Genomic DNA, 17,558 nt, shown 5'->3' with positions numbered 1-17,558 from the left:
TACCGAGCGTTTCCAGACGAATGTCGACGGCGCGGATAATGTTGATGACACTGATGATAGCCGACGGGTAGGTTAATGATGAGCGCTGAGTTTTCGCGTGCCAGAACGAGGCCAACTGAATGAAGATTCGCATAGACGGAACAATTTCCTGTCTGAGTTTTTTACATGTCTTACCGCCCTGCTTGTTTCAATTTTCCATCAAAAAGCGTGTTCTGATTGGGATATATGTATATATTTGAATGTATTTTACGTGTTACCTAGCACGTTTATTGGTTTTATTAGATTCGCTTGATTGTCACTTTCAATATTTTCTAGTTTAATATTTTGACTTATTACTTATTTAAGATTTCATTTCACTTTTGATTTCACAACAGTACATGCGATAACTTTTTTTTTATGTTCAATTTGAGCTTTAGTATCTTGAATTCTATCAAGTTAATTTTTCGTTGTACTCTGTTTGTTAAATGGAGGCGCCCAGTTGTTTACTTATTTCCTTTCTTTGCTTGTTTATTTAATTAATTATTCTTCTTTACGTACACTATATGACTTTTCCACAAACGCAAAAACGCAAAAAAAAACACAACATGTTCAATTTGAGCCTTAGTAACTAGAATTCAATCAAGTTTATTTTTCATTGTCATCTGTTTGTTAAATGGAGACGCCCAGTTGTTTACTTTTTTCCTTTCTTTGCTTGTTTATTTAATTTATGGTTCTTCTTTACGTACACTATATGAGTCAAGACAACGCCAGCGTATACATTGTGGACAACGCCATCGCATACATTGTGGACATCGCCAGAGCATACATTGTGAGTCAACATTCGATCATCGAGACGCGGCCCCCGGACCACAACATTATGCTGAGTTGCAGCTTCCCATAGCAACGCGGACCGCCCGCATTATGCTGAGTTGCAGATTCCCGCAGCGACGCGGACCACCTAGAATCAGAAGACCGTGAACCAACGATCCAGATCGCGAACCGATCATCAGTTGGTATCCAGCATCCGAACACGATAGTTGGGTATTAACCCGCACATATGTTGTAGGAAATAAAGTTTAAGTTTTTTTAAAACTCAAACACCCGCAGCAGTGCGTTAACTGGCGCCCGAATAGGGACCGCGCTATGTGAAATTAAGTACAAGTGAAAGTGAAAGTAACCACGCTAGAGTGATAGTTACCACCGAATCCCAAACTTAAAAAGACTTTCCTGATCGCCGAGTGCAGCCGTGTAAAAAGGATCCCGAGTCACCTGTGCAGTTAGCAGCTCACACAGGACAAAAAGGAGCCATCCATTACACCGAGAAGGAAGTCATTCACAGCCGGTTTTCCAGAAACTAAACTACGCCCGCTAGAGGAGCAGTAAAACACAACGCCCGTCAGAGGAGCATCATAAATTATAAAACCATCGCCCGATACAGGATGCGTATGGTACTGTAAGTAACAAAAAAAACAGTAAGTAAAAATTGTGAAACAAACACAAAATTGTGAAACAAAAATCAAAAGTGATTAACAAAAACGCGATTAACAAATATTAAGTAAAATTACCTAGTGAAGTGAAAAACGTGTTAAAACAAACAAAAAATCCTGGAGGATCTTATAAATTCATTACAATCTTTTTCCTTCAAAATGTCGAGACCAGACCTTGACCAAATTATTAACCGCATTGCCGCACTCGAAGCGTGCAATGTCGCCCCCGCTCAGATCGATTATTCCGATCCACCGCTTTACTTTACAAAGCCAGATGGAACAAGTGTAAATCCCGAAAGTTTTGAAAAAATCCCTGATTTGGTAAAGGATCTACCAAATTTCACTGGGGATCCCAGCGAACTGAATAGCTGGTTGAGTGACGTAGACAGCTTGGTAAAACTGTACCAAACTAAAAGTACAGACACACTTGAACGCCAAAACAAATACCACATGATCTGCAAATTCATTCGCAGAAAAATCCGCGGTGAAGCGAACGATTCACTCGTTGCTTCAAATGTAGGCATAAATTGGAACCTGATCAAAAAAACATTGGTCACGTATTACGGTGAAAAGAGAGATTTGGAAACATTAGACTTCCAACTTATGAGCGTGCAGCAGAAGAGCCGCTCATTGGAAGTATACTACGACGAAGTAAATAGATTGCTCTCGCTTATAGCAAATCAAATAAACACTGACGAAAGATTCACACACCCCGAAGCCTCAAGAGCTTTAATCGAAATGTACAACAAAAAAGCAATCGATGCTTTCATGAGAGGACTAGATGGAGACGTTTATAAATTCATTAGAAATTATGAACCGACATCCCTTGCAGGAGCGTACAGCTACTGCATTTCATTTCAAAATATTGAGTGTAGAAAAATGCTAACCAAACCAAGGCCATATATCCCACCAACGGCACCAAGGAATATGATTCCCTTACCGCCACCAACGCCCATAAGATATACAAATCCACCTCCGCCACCAAGGCCTTACCATCCCAAACCGTTCACGGGAAATAGAAATTTTAATAATTTCGCCCAAAGGAACAACCAACACTACCAACAAAAACCATTTAACAATTTTCAACGTCAACCGCCACCAGAGCCTATGGAAGTTGACCATTCCATCAGAACACAACAAGTGAACTATGGAAACCGCCCTAACTCAAACAATGTTCGACCCCCAAAACGTCCCAGGGTCAATAATATCCAAACACAGCCAGGACACTCAAATACGGTGAACCACATAACGGATGCCAATCCGCCACAACAATTCGAAAACGGTAACCCCGCGAACAACACAATAGATAACAACACATTACAATCGTTCGAGAGATACCTCCGAACCATTGAAAAACAAGAAGGATGCAACTTCAGTGACACTGTCGAAGTCGCAGAACTTAATTTTTTAGACTAAACTCGGCGTTGCCTTACTTTCTTTTTTATGGTAACGCCTCGGAGCCATTAAAAATGCTCATTGATACCGGTTCTAATAAGAACTATATCCACCCGAAACATGCTAAAATTTCCCATAAAATTGATAAACCATTTTATGTATCTTCTGTAGCAGGAGACATAAAAATCGAAGCTTATTCACAAGCCCGTTTATTCCAACCATTTTCAGATAAAATGTTAAAATTTTATCATCTTGAAAACTTGAAATCATTCGATGCCATAATAGGGCACGATTCACTGAAAGAAATCAAAGCAGTAATTGATACAGCCAATGATGAATTAATCATTGACGGTACAAATGTAATACCCCTACAACAATATGAACTACAGGAAGTAAATAAAATAAACATCCGCGATAGTCATCTCAACCAAAACGAAAAAATACAGCTACATAACCTATTACAGGAATATCAGGATCTTTTCCAACCACCTGATTCTAAATTACCTTTTACCTCACAAGTAAAAGCTACCATAAGGACAAAAAATGAATCCCCAATCTACAGTAAAACTTATCCTTATCCCCAAGCACTTAAAGGTGAAGTTAACAGGCAAATTGAAAAACTACTAAATGATGGAATCATCAGACCTTCAAAATCCCCATACAATGCACCAGTGTGGATTGTTCCAAAAAAACTGGACGCTGCCAATGAAAAAAAATATAGACTTGTCATAGACTACAGAAAATTAAATACTCAAACAATAAGTGATAAATATCCTATTCCGGATCCATCTACTGTTTTAGCCAATTTAGGCTCAAATAAATTTTTCACTACCCTTGATCTTGCATCAGGATTTCATCAAGTACCCATGTCGGAGAACGACATCGAAAAAACTGCATTTTCGATAAACAATGGAAAATATGAATTCGTACGCATGCCCTTTGGATTAAAAAATGCACCTTCCATATTCCAACGCGTCATGGACGACACTTTGAGAGAACATATAGGAAAAATATGTCACGTTTACATCGATGACATTATCATTTTTAGTGAAACAGTTGAAGAACATCTGCAAAATTTGAAAATTGTCTTAGACACATTGCGAGCCGCAAATTTCAAAATACAGCCAGACAAATCCGAATTCTTAAAAACTGAAGTAGAATTCCTCGGATTCATTGTCTCAAGTGAAGGACTTAAGCCAAACATAAAAAAAGTTGAAGCCATAAAAAAATTCCCAGAACCACAGAACCTTAAAGAACTGAGAAGATTCTTAGGACTGTCAGGTTATTACCGCAGGTTTATTAAAAACTATGCACACTTGGCAAAACCCATCACAAAACTCCTAAGAGGGGAGGATGGCCATCGCCAAATTTCAAAAAACGAATCAAAAAATGTTCCAATTAAATTTGATCAAAATGCAAAGAACGCATTCCAAACCTTGAAAGACATAATATCTTCTAATGATGTTTTAGTTTTTCCAGATTTCCAGAAGCCATTTGAACTGACAACAGATGCATCAGATAAAGCACTAGGAGCTGTGCTTTCACAAAAATGCCACGACGGAGATAGACCAATAACCTTCATTTCCCGAACTCTTTCCCAAACTGAGGAAAATTATGCAACAAACGAAAAGGAGATGCTTGCCATCGTGTGGGCACTACATACACTGAGAAAATTCATATACGGAGCGAAAATTAATATCCATACTGATCATCAACCATTAAAATTTGCTTTATCACCGCAGAACAACAACGCAAAGCTGAAAAGATGGAAATCATTCATAGAGGAACATGATTACCAGTTATGCTACAAACCAGGAAGATCGAACGTCGTAGCCGACGCCCTTTCCAGAATACAAATTAACTCACTAACACCAACCCAGCACTCAGCTGATGAAGACGATAATTCATATATCCCTTCAACAGAAGCACCTATTAATGTTTTCCGCAACCAACTAATATTTAAAATCGGAACTAATTCCTCTTCCGAACTAATAAGCCCTTTCCCGAAATTTAAAAGGCATATTTTCATCGAACCAAATTTTACTACTGATTTTATCAAAGATAAATTCAAAAAAGTTATTAATCCAAACGTAATTAATGGAATTCATACAGATGAACAAACAATGTGAATTATCCAAGAAGTTTATAAAAACCTTTACAATCCAAAAACAGTTAAAGCTAGATTTTCTCAAATACAAGTTGAAGATCTTTGCGACGTAGAAAAACAAATCGAAGAGATTAAAAATATCCATAATTTTGCACACAGAAACGCTAAGGAAAATTCATTGCAATTCATAAAAAAATTCTACTTCCCCGGAATGAGAAAAAGTATTCAAAATATTGTTAAAAATTGTGAGATATGCAAAACCGAAAAATACGATAGAAAACCACAAGTATTTATACCAGTAAAAACACCAATACCGACATATCCAGGAGAGTTAATTCATATTGATATATTTGCATACAACGCAAACTTTTTATTTATCACGTCAATCGATAAATTTTCAAAGTACGTTAAAATTCGACCGATAAAATCGAAATCAATCGCTGACATAAAGGAAGTATTACTACAACTTTTATATGACTGGGACTTGCCAGCCCAAATTGTTATAGACAACGAATGTACTTTTGTATCGAATGTAATCGAACAATCAATACTAAATCTAGGAGTCAAAATCTTCAAAACTCCAGTTAATCGTTCAGAAACCAATGGTCAAGTAGAGAGATGTCATTCGACTATCAGAGAAATAGCGAGATGTACGAAAAAACTCAATCCAGAAATGAGTATCATAACATTAGTGCAACAAGCCGTTTATAAATATAATCATACTATTCACTCATTTATAAAGGATACACCAAGAAATGTGTACGTAGGAGAACGATCAGATGATCCACAAGAAAGAGCAAGAATAAGAGAAGCTACAAATGAAAGAATACTCGAAATATTCAAAAAGAATGATGAAAAAATCAAAGATGAAAAATATAAAGACTATGAAGAAAACGAATATGTATATGAAAGGAAGAAAACAAATAATAAACGCGAAAGTCGTTTCAACATAATAAAAGTAAAGGAGAATTATCCAACTTATATAATCGATTCAAATAATCGAAAAATTCATAAAATGAATCTAAGGAAATAAGGAAGAAATATTAATACACTCTTTGAAATTCTTTTAACTATCGTTACAGAGTGATTACAACCCTGTTGATCAAGCTTATTGTAGCAGATATAAGCATATATGATCTAAGTAATAATCCCTTAGCTATAATACCAATAAGTAAAGCTAAAATTCAAATCGGATATGTAAGGACGATACATCCAATCGATTTATCAAACATAGAAGAAGCAGTAGAAAAAACGTTAGAAGAAATTCCAAATGGAATCTATACGGCATCAATTGAAAGTTTGATTAATATAAAAGCTAGAACGCTACAGGAAACCTTTAGAAAGATTAGACCGTTTACAAACAGAGAAAAACGATGGGACACGATCGGAAAGGTTTGGAAATGGATCGCAGGAAATCCAGACGCCGACGACCTACATATTATTAACTCAACGATAAACTCCCTAATTGCTGAAAACAACAAACAAGTAGTTATCAACCAAGGTTTAAATGAACGACTCCAACAAATAACAGAAGTCGCCAACACGGTTATCAACATTGAAAATCAACGATACGAAACGCACCAGACAGAGATTCGTCAACTGATCCTGTTATCAAACATGAACATGCTACAAGAAAAATTAGAAGTAATTGAAGATGCCATCATACTCGCGAAACACGGGATTCCAAGCAGCAAGCTACTATCCCTAGATGATCTAAACTCTATAGCCCAATTCCTAGAGAGTAACAACATTACTTACCGTACTCCAGAGGAATTGCTAGGGCAATCAACTGCGCAAGTTGCTGTAAACCAAACGCATATTATCTACATACTAAAGTTCCCCAAAGTAACCACACAAATGTACGAATACGAATACATTGACTCCATAATCCAGCACGAGAGACGGATTATCGTAAAACAAAATTTCATAATACGAAATCGAACGCATGTATTCGAAATTACGGAAAGATGCCAAGAGCAGGAAGATTTCTACATATGCCAACAAGTAAATCTGCAACAACCCACCAAATGCATAGAAAAACTCGTGAAACGAGAAGACGCTGAATGCCAATACGAAAAAATTTACTCGAAAGGATTGGTGAAACGCATTAATGACGCCAATATTCTCATTAATGATGCAATCGCAGAAATATCGTCAAATTGCAGTAATGCAAACCAAGTATTGAACGGGTCATACTTGATACAATTTGAAAATTGCAACATAATCATCAACGGAGAAATTTATTCAAACAACGAAGCCATCATTCCCGGTAAACCATACTACTCGACAGCGGGAATAAAAGTCAACATAAGCGAAATTGAAGACAGACCACCGATAGAATATCTAAACAATCTTACGTTGCAACATCGAGAAACGCTACAAAGTATAAATCTACAAAACAACTCCATCAAATGGAAAATTCATGCATTCGGAGGAACTTTCATGCTACTATTCATATGCGCAACCGTAATCTGCTTATTTTTCAATAGAAGGAGAATGGTAAAAGTAAACATAAACCAAGAACCGCAACGCGGAGAAACATTCGTAAGCAGACCAACATCATTCCACGCAGCAACAAGACTTTGAGGACAAAGTCATTTAAGAAGGGAGGAGTCAAGACAACGCCAGCGTATACATTGTGGACAACGCCATCGCATACATTGTGGACATCGCCAGAGCATACATTGTGAGTCAACATTCGATCATCGAGACGCGGCCCCCGGACCACAACATTATGCTGAGTTGCAGCTTCCCATAGCAACGCGGACCGCCCGCATTATGCTGAGTTGCAGATTCCCGCAGCGACGCGGACCACCTAGAATCAGAAGACCGTGAACCAACGATCCAGATCGCGAACCGATCATCAGTTGGTATCCAGCATCCGAACACGATAGTTGGGTATTAACCCGCACATATGTTGTAGGAAATAAAGTTTAAGTTTTTTTAAAACTCAAACACCCGCAGCAGTGCGTTAACTTATGACTTTTTCACAAACTTGTTTACAGTCAAGCTTGTCGCAGATTTTCTAAAACATAATATTTTAGAGAATTTATTTCTTGTGCGTCTAGACAACTTTAGATAAAAACGAACTGTGAACCAAACTATTTTAGTTCTTTTTCAGGTTATGATAAACCTTATCACTTCCTTTATGTAAAATATATTGAATATAAAAGAAGCGGGGATATTTTTAATCTTAATGGGTTTTATATGTAGCCCAAAAAAAAATTAGAAAAAAACTTGAATGAAAAACCTTGGGCAGTAAAACTTTTCATCAATCGTGTTTCGCGTTCGACCGGTCGAGTGAGAAAAACTCCGCAAACATGGGTCAGAATGGTGCGAATGATTGATTTCCCGCAACACATCACACGTCTATTTATTTTTTTGTGTTCTATTTATTTTTTTGTGGGTCAAAAGGTGGCAAAAAAGGAAACTTCCCGCTTGCTAGACACTTTCCGCTTTCAAAATGCTAATGATTTCGTCCCGACATCATCGTCATTTCCCTTCGGTAGTACAAGTTTGAGAGCTTTATCGATACAGCATGAGGCACAAACACACACACACACACACACACTCGGATGCATGCATGCGTGTAGACACGTGTAACGGCAGTGGTCCTGTTGATTTTGCCCACATTTTTCACATGCAAATCAAGGCTCTTTGGGGTTATATTCTTTTACTTTTTTATTGATATTCTCGACCGTTCAGCTCGAGTGTGTCGATGTATTCCGTCTGCACCGCTTAACACTGTGCGGTCTTCGATCTGCTGGATATATGGTTAGTTACGGTGCCAGTTAAGTGGATTTTCTATCGCTGCAATCTCACCCAGGCCGGGAGAGTGGATTAAGGCTGGGCGAGTGGATGTCGATTTATGCAAATAAAGTGCCAAACGATGAGTGAAGCAGATCAATTCTACTGTGCTTGGCCCAACGCGAATTTGCGTTATAAATTGGTGGGTGGATTTCGATTAAACATAGTACTTTTGCATGAGGGCCCAAAACAAATAAGCTCCAGTATGTTTGGTTCTCTGTTTAATGATTAATGCCTCCATTTTGCTACCATAGCCGAATTTTAATTTAAAACGTTCGAACTTCCAGCAGATATATAGCTTCCTCAATGCTTTCTGTTCTAACTTTCCCGTGCAAGTACAATTTGTACACTAAACCATGCTTGATACGCGCAGTAATTTGTCTAAGACAAGCATCGATGATTTATTGAACCGCACCGAGTAAATTGAATCACGACATATTACTCGATCGTAATAAGTAATCTATTTACTATTGTTCTCGCCCCGCGTACGAATTGAGCACCAGACATATTACTGCTCGGAACAACGATCATAAATATAGCACACCTCGATCCTGAGTGCTGCGAACGGTAACGTGCTGTTTGTGATGTTTACGCCGTGGACACCGGAAACGAACGAATGATTTATGGTGTCCTTTGCTGCGACCGCGTTACCCGTCGGCAACCGGACGTCCTAGCACGAGCTGCCATTAATCAAACCGCGGGAGCTTCTCTCTCTGGCTTAGTACGGCTCAAAGCACTTTTTGTATCGCCTAAGCTGCAAGGGAGCAACAGTTTTTGGAGGCAATATTCCTTGAGCAACCATTAACATAACGTCAATTGTACAGTTCTAGCCAGACTGGGGCATCAGGGAGGTAGGACGTGATTAGATTTTCCACCTATGATCGAACACTTCACAAGCAGATGTGTATTTTTTACCACAAAAGATGCCTCCTATAGTAGGATTAAAAGCTTTCAGCGTGGAATGCTTTCCTTTGGCGTGGTTTTTCCATCCATCAATCGTACAAGATGACCCAGTGTAGTATTTTAATTTTTCTTCTTTTAATGATATCCCTCGATGGTGTTTTTTCACGTTCCGATGTTTAATGTTTGTGTATAATCTTTAACGATTATTTCTTACCCATCGTTAAGGATCATTGAGAGTCGATCTTTGATATTTTTTGAAAAGTATTACGGCCGATACATGTCACAATAAGAGTAGTAAAATCAATTGATTCTTCTTCTTCTTCTTGGCGTAACGACCTCTTGGTCATGACCCGTTAAGGGCTTACGAGACTTGTTTCCCTGTTGTACGTGGATAGTCAGTCCTCTCGTACAGGGGAGGGTCCGGTCTCGGTTGGGATTCGAACCCACGCCGTCGAGGTGATGAGCCCCGGCGCTCATGGGCCGATTTTCTAACCGGCGCTTCCAATTGATTATTCTGTTTTTAATTATTTTGAAATCAACATATACTGTATTTTTTTTTTTTGCTGTATGGGATAACTTTTAACTAAAATAATTTAACCTAATAAAGTATATCATTATATGAGATTTAATATCTATTTTCTTGCTTTTCCTTTTTCAGGTAAACAACAAAATGATTGCACCCTTGGCATAAATGGTCAAAATGGTATGAATGATATTTTTGTCGAAACTTGTGGCATACTCATGACGCATGATTGTTCCAGCCAATTATTATAGTTTTGTTTTAATGTCTGACAGGCCAAGTGATTGATTCTTAAAAAGACTATCGTGCGAAATAAAAGCTATAGTGGCGCTAGCGAGGACGCGGTCATGCAGTCTAATATTTGGCATTAGATTCAAATGTTAACTGTAAGACTGTGTCTTTGACAGTGCTGTATCGTCAAGCTAAATTCAAATAATTTCCTTCACGCTCTACCATAACTGCTGCGAGAATAAAAAGGCTAATTATTCTATTAACTGCTCGCTTCTGGTTCAACCACTTTTACGAGCGATAAGGAACTTGACTTTGTTTTCCGTTATCGATTATGGTTTTCTGCACATCCCAAAGATCGCGTGTGTTTATAGCCTCAGTAAATACAATAATAATCTTCAGTGCCAACTTCCCATCCCTTCGGCACGATCTAGACGCTTTCCTTATTTTAAATGAAACCCCATGCAATGTCTGGCATCGCGAAATTCGTTGCCCTACGACTTTGTGCGCACCACATTAAATCACTAAGTGTACTTGTACTTGCCACGGAGCACTCAATCGTTCGGCGGAATACGCACACCATTTGATGCCATCGTAAAGTGGCTGGATGGCAAATTGTAGTCATTTCGTGCAAAACACCTCCCATGGCGAAGGTGAACGGAATCGAAGTCGATGCAAAGTTTCGTCTGTGCATTCAAATGGGGCAAATCTCTGATCGTAACCGTGGAGCGAGGGTTGTAAATTACGTTGTTTTATTCTTCAAAATTTTACGTCTGGCCATCAATTAGGATGGATGTAGCCAGTTATGATACAAGTTTAATCGTCCCAGTTTTATTGTTATGTGTTTCATTGGAACACAGTTCTAAATGTACATAAATTGATGCAAACAATCTTTGTTTGTCTTTGAAGTTGAAGCGATAACCTTTTTGATACTGTGAGCTGTACAAAAACAAATCGTTACCCCTTCACCGACCTAAAAGTAAACGCTCCACTGTGTCTTGGCTAAGTAAGATAAAATGGTTTTTGAGAAATTTCAATGTGCATCGGGAAAATTGTATCCTTTTTCAGCTTGAAATCCTTGAATGCAGAGGGCGCTTCAAATAGTACACCCAAAGCTTTCAAGCATACAACATCGCATACGCATCGCGTAAGACGAGTTGTATAGCAAATACTAAAAGCTCGTTCGCCAAATTGTATCCCAGCCTTCGATAAAGCTGTTCGAAAGCTTATACCAAGAATAGGGGTTGAAAAGATTATAGGAAAATTCTACGAAAGCTTTCCGCCATTCTCTCAGCGTGAGTACCGGTCAACGTGCCGTGTAGAATGAGTTCCCCCGGGATGAGCGTCACAGTAAACAGACTCCATGGCATTGTTTGTTATCATCATCGTTTCAGTTCAATGATAGCGCCCGCAGATGAAACGTATCCTCCGTCCTGCTGCGGAGCGCTTTTGCTTTAGAGTCGGGCTCGTGAGTTCGTTGCATCTTCTTTTCGTTCTTTGAAATCGTCGGTGCTTATTCCGGTCGGATAAGGTTGTGCAAACAGCATCGTAGTGCATTAGGGCAATCATCTAATTGAGCAAATATTTTAAATGTTGATGTGCGGTATTGTGCTGTGTTTCTTCATATTGGAACATTTTGATTCCATACAAGAGTGAAAGTTTTGTACACACCTGGGAATTACTGTGCTTTAAAATATGAATGCCACGCATACGGAGTATGATTATGGTGTGAAGAATCGTTAATTTTTAAGTGTAAAAGCCATCATTATTACCCCCTCATTCTTCCCGGAGCATGTGGATACCCAAACGGATTACTTCATGAAGAACCGGAGGCTGCAAACGAACAAACTTTATGAATTATGATATTTGGATTTTCAATTAAACTTAATAAAGTAAGCATCCATTTCTCCCGCTCTCATTCGTCATAATGCCTTTCGAAAACAATTTCTAGTCATGCCTCCCAACCCCCAACAAAGTTTTTGGTTTTTGACGACTGTAAAAGTTCAAAACAAGAGATTGGTTTTGGAATTCATCTTATCCGTTTAAAGCCCTTGGCAAAGCGACGATACAAACCTTTTCATACCACCCTACTTAGCATCAGGCTACAATGCGTGTAACATTTGAAATACTCCGAATAAAGCTTGGTTTTGTGGGTATGATATGGTGCAAATGTCGTGTGGGGTTGTAGCTTTCATTTGTCAACAGTTATCCCTAGGCAGTCGTGGTTCAGCAAAGTTAGCTCTTTCTTTTTCGAACACATGCTGAAATTCCTGCAATTTAGCTCGCAGATTAATATGTAAATTTGTTGTTCCTAGAAGGGGGCTTAACTAAGTCTATGTGCCGGGTAGTTAAATTTAGAAATGAGTTGACAGACAGTTTTGCTCATGGCATGTGTGGGTAATTGTTACTTAAAACTGTCAACCGAACACTATACCATACTAGTTCTAGAAAAGTTTTGTAATGTATACGAATAATTTAATTTATTAGAATGTTAATTAATACCAACTCCTATTAACATTTCCATGTGCTATTCATTGAAATTATTCTGCGTAAAGTACGGTTAACTTTTCCGTATTGCCATTGAAAGCATCACAAAGGGTATGAAAAAAACTATAAATTTTCAAGAGTTCCAGTGAAAGATAGCTTTGCTTGCTATTTGAACCTCTTTCATCAGGCTATACCTGTACCAAATTGAAGTGAAATCTAGCTCCTTTTCATGAATACGAATAAAGTTTTCAAGATCCTTGCAGCACAGTTCGAGGATCCAGATATGTTTGTACTTGTGTTCACTGTTAGTTTTGGATTGTAGCTGAAGTTTTCCAATGTTCGCGTACAGAAAATGCCTCACTTTGTGTGGATTTGAGCCTTGCCTAACAAACGCATGATGGTTATTACAGTTGTCATACCTCTCATTTTGTAGCGCTTGCAATCGTTATACAAATGGAAAGTTTCGTTTGGCATCCTTATTCCCTGAAAGTAGTCTCATACCTATGTGTCACTCTGTATTTTAATTTCTAATTAGGAAACTTTACATGACCTTTTGCAACCAGACTCTCTCTGGTTTAACAGTAATCCCAGAAACTTGTTGCTTCAATTCCATCTGGTGAATTAACCATTTTTTATGAGTTTTAGCGCACACTGTCAAAAAACGGTGGTAAGACAATATCACATAAGATGGTTTCACAACACAGTACGGCAGGTTGTTGACTTGAGGGAGTAAGAAATTCTCTTCCCGGTGGATTCTGAAACCATAAAAGCAGACACATTATTTATCACTGTCGTGCATCACAACATGCGCCTTATGAAGTGGTAGCTCAAGTGTTGGAAGGAATCTGTGTTATGTTGGCATGCGACGCACATTGAAAAAATCATCATTCGCACGCACGTTCAAAAGCTTGTGCTCGAGATCATGTTTCATTTGCAAGAAAGATAGTTTGTCAAATTTATGAGCCGTGGTAAAGTATCGTTTATGGAGGTACTGTTCCAGATTTTTTTTTTCAAATAATATTATCTGTTTTACTCCGTACCCTTGAAAGTTACACAGCCTGTGTCTATTCGTATTCTACTATATTTCATTTCATGTTATTTACGGCAAAAATGAAGAAACGGATGTGAATTAGACCTAATAAGAAAATATGATAGTACATATTTCCGGTTCTGTACAATTTCTCGTGAGTACTGACTGCCCGTCTCGCTTATTCTTCTCCCTGGTGAGGGAAATATCACTTCTTATAAGCGTCATCGAAATTGAATAGCCTTTACATTTAACCATGAATAACTGGTTCGCGAACAGTTGAAGCATCCCTTAGTCTGGTGAACCATCATAGCTCATGAGCTCAAAGTGGTACTCATAAATATTCATGGTGTAAATTAGCACGGCATGCATCATTCGCTAGGTCTCGTGCTGCATATTTTTCTTTATATTTTTTTTCTCCTTTAAACATACTAACTCAGCATCCCCATAGTGGTAGTGATGGCTAGCGATGTTAAACGAAAACTTATGTTCCTTTATCTTTCTTCTATGGTTCGTTTTTCCATTCCGCAAAGACAATTTTTCTCTCTTTGCCGCTATAGAAGAAGCTTCAAAGGGTCATGCGTGTAACCTTTATTTTTCTCTGCTCGTCCGTGTACCAAGTAGTAAGATTACTTGCAATAAGTTACCTTTTTAAACTCATGCCCAGCGAGTAAGGATATAGGAAGCTGGAAGCTGATCTCACTTTGAGGTTAAAACAAGTCTACCTTTTTCTATTCAGTTAAAACAAACAAAACCAGCGAAACATTATCGAGGGAAAGTGTTAGTTTAACATGATGTAGTACTTTTCCGTTACAAGCCGATTCATTCATCTTTTGATATGAAAACTTTCAAGAATGCTGGCAAGGAAGCAGGCAATCACCCCTCCCCGAAATCAAGCTGGTGCTCTGTGAGTTCCTATGCAGGCGTTCTTCGTTTTGTTTTAAGTTCCTCGCTGATGACATGTGGGCTAAACTTTGAATCGATTTGAGTTGGTAAAAGTTTCGACATTTACAGCGGCCTAATCTCTATTTATATGCGCAGAGGGACCAAGGGAGGGAAATGATGTACGAGCCATTGTGCCATACCATGCGGGTGCTGCGAGCAAGTTACCGCACTTGAAGGTGGTAATCCACCCGGCTGGAGGGGGAGGGGGGGGACATATTATGATATTTTGATGGCATAACTGGATTTTTTTTATAGATATAAAATCCCACCAGGGAACGTGCGTAAAGTTTGTAGACGTTTCGCTCGTGGCAATCGGTGTCGTTTATACAAGAAATGCCTTTTTCGCACACGCGTCCCTGGAATGGCCTCCCGGGGTTTAGCAGCAGTGAAATAACTTTCATTTGGTTAAATAAACGATCCACCGACGTGCATGTGATCATTCGGCTTTGCCGGAAAGGGATTCTAGGGCAAAAAGCGTTTTATTTTACATACCTGTGCGAGCCGTTTCACATTTTTCACTCTATGAAAACCAGTGACGCATCTGTTTTGTATGTGTGGGTGTGTCTGATACAGTTTTAAAGGACACTCCATCAGTGTGATGAAGCGACGAAACAGTTACCAAACGCGGTGAGCATAAAAGCACCTATATTGAGAAGCTTTTTATTCATGATTATACGCGATTCCGGTTCAACTTCATTCAATTTTCATGTCGTTCGTTAGCTGATCCGTGCATGTGACATTTTGCGTGCTTTTCAATCCGATGCAATGCTCAACATAATCCAATTAAAAAGCAAAATGATCAAACGGGCAGCATTGCTCATGACATGATCAGTTTTTAAGGTAGCGTGTCCCAATATCCATAAAATTTTGGGTAAAGGTTAACTTGTTTCTTTATAGATATTTTTAATTTAGCTTGTTGTATATTTCGGTATTAAATAAATAATCAAATGAGATTTTATACATCTATAATTACACAATTTCAATCAGTGGATATTCGGAGTAGGTCCTCCTTATTTTATGTTTGATGAAAAGTACGCACAGTTTCACTATCGCTATAGCGTATAAAATTTGATCTCTTCGTTTCATTCACTGTGACTACTCTCCGACGCGTAGCATATGCACGGTGTTTGCTTGTGGGAGAAGCACAATCCCACAAGTGCTTGTTGCTTCTGCTAGGTTGGCTGTCAATTAATGTTTGCTGAATAACGTGGCGCATTATTTCGATTGGTGACAGTCGGCAATTTCCTGCATCAGCGCATCGCAAAATTCACGGACAATCAATAGCTTATCAACCTATGGGACCGAAACGGAAGCCGGTGATTATTACGCTGCTTCGCTCCGGTGTCTGCCCCGTTTCGTAGGAATAGAAATTCGTTAGACTAATGAGGGACAGCATCATAAGGTTAGGCACAGGGAAAACATGCAAACGATAATTACCTTTGGGCGTGATGGAGATGGTACACGCCAATACAGCTTCACATGAAGACAGCACGACTACACAGCCAATATAAATACAGTCACACAGTTTTGTTTTCTACAGGATCAAATGCACATTACTCTTTTAATACTAAATAGACAAAACAGACCGGAAACCATCTAACTGTGACGGAAAGTGTGGAATATCTCTTAGATCCTGCCTGTGAAACGGGATTAAACTTATATTTTAGCTTTGGCACATGCTTAAAGTAACTTTTTCCCTTTAAAGAGTATCATCAAATATGCTGTGTTTAAACCTTAGCAAATAATCTCTTTTCAAATACCCATCCGAGTGACTATTTTTGCGAAAGTAACCTAGCGACTATGCACCGAAAGCGGCTATGAAAAACAAACACTGAAACAACTGAACTCGGACGCTGAGTATACTCGGCCTTGCTTTGATTCAAACGGTGGGAAGCATGATAATATTTACCAAGTGCTGTGAATGTACATGAAAACCTTCTTTTTCCTAATAACGATAGTAGCCAACGTCCGGTCGGCCGTAGGATGTAGATTTGAGGCAAGCCATTTCCTTTACTCATACTTCATGCTGGCATTTACATCTTCCGGAAAGATAAATCGCCAACGACTCTGTGAATGCGCTCGCAGCAAAGTGTGATTTGGTAGTGTTCATTATATTTCCGTTGGTGCATTATCCAGAATAAATTGCAGCTGGATGATAGTTTGCTCGATTTAGAGTGTGCTTCGGAATGTATATTTCAAAAAAGATAATTAAGCGATATGCACCGAGAGGTCCGACACACTTCACTTTTGTATGGAAGTTGTGGCACTGCTGTGTCAGTAAACATTATTAAATAATATTTAAAGTACCTACGTCAATTTTGTATGGTAGCCTTCACTTATACTAACCTTTGTTTTGCTTCTCTACTAACTCTCCTGTTGGGCATATTTTTCGCTTCGCGTAGAGCATTAATTTACTACCCTTAGCTCATATCTATGAGTGCCGGTTCGCTGCACTAATCGACCGCTAACAGCCTGACCACCAACCGACGATATTTTCCAAGCACTCACCGCTCAGCTACGATGCTGCCCGAAACACACTGTTCGTCTGGTTGCAAAGTTTTGCTTCCAAATTCGCCAGGGCGACACAAATCTCCCATCGTGACCCCACATTATTACGGATAGCCTTCGGTGCCAGTGGAAGCTTCGCCGAACTTCTGTTCGGGTACTCGTTAA

The 17,558-nt window shown here is 38.9% G+C and overlaps 1 protein-coding gene across 2 annotated transcripts in view; it reads left to right on the top strand.

Moving 5' to 3' along the window:
* The window catches only part of LOC131259472 (peripheral plasma membrane protein CASK), a 221,447-nt gene that overhangs the window by 190,018 nt on the left and 13,871 nt on the right, over nucleotides 1–17,558 (top strand). The gene's annotated exons all lie outside the window — the stretch shown is intronic.

This window comes from Anopheles coustani, chromosome 3 (genome assembly GCF_943734705.1).
Source record: "Anopheles coustani chromosome 3, idAnoCousDA_361_x.2, whole genome shotgun sequence".
Classification (NCBI taxonomy): domain Eukaryota; kingdom Metazoa; phylum Arthropoda; class Insecta; order Diptera; family Culicidae; genus Anopheles; species Anopheles coustani.
Note: the sequence above shows the minus strand (reverse complement) of the source record. Positions and strands in the feature narration are given on the sequence as shown.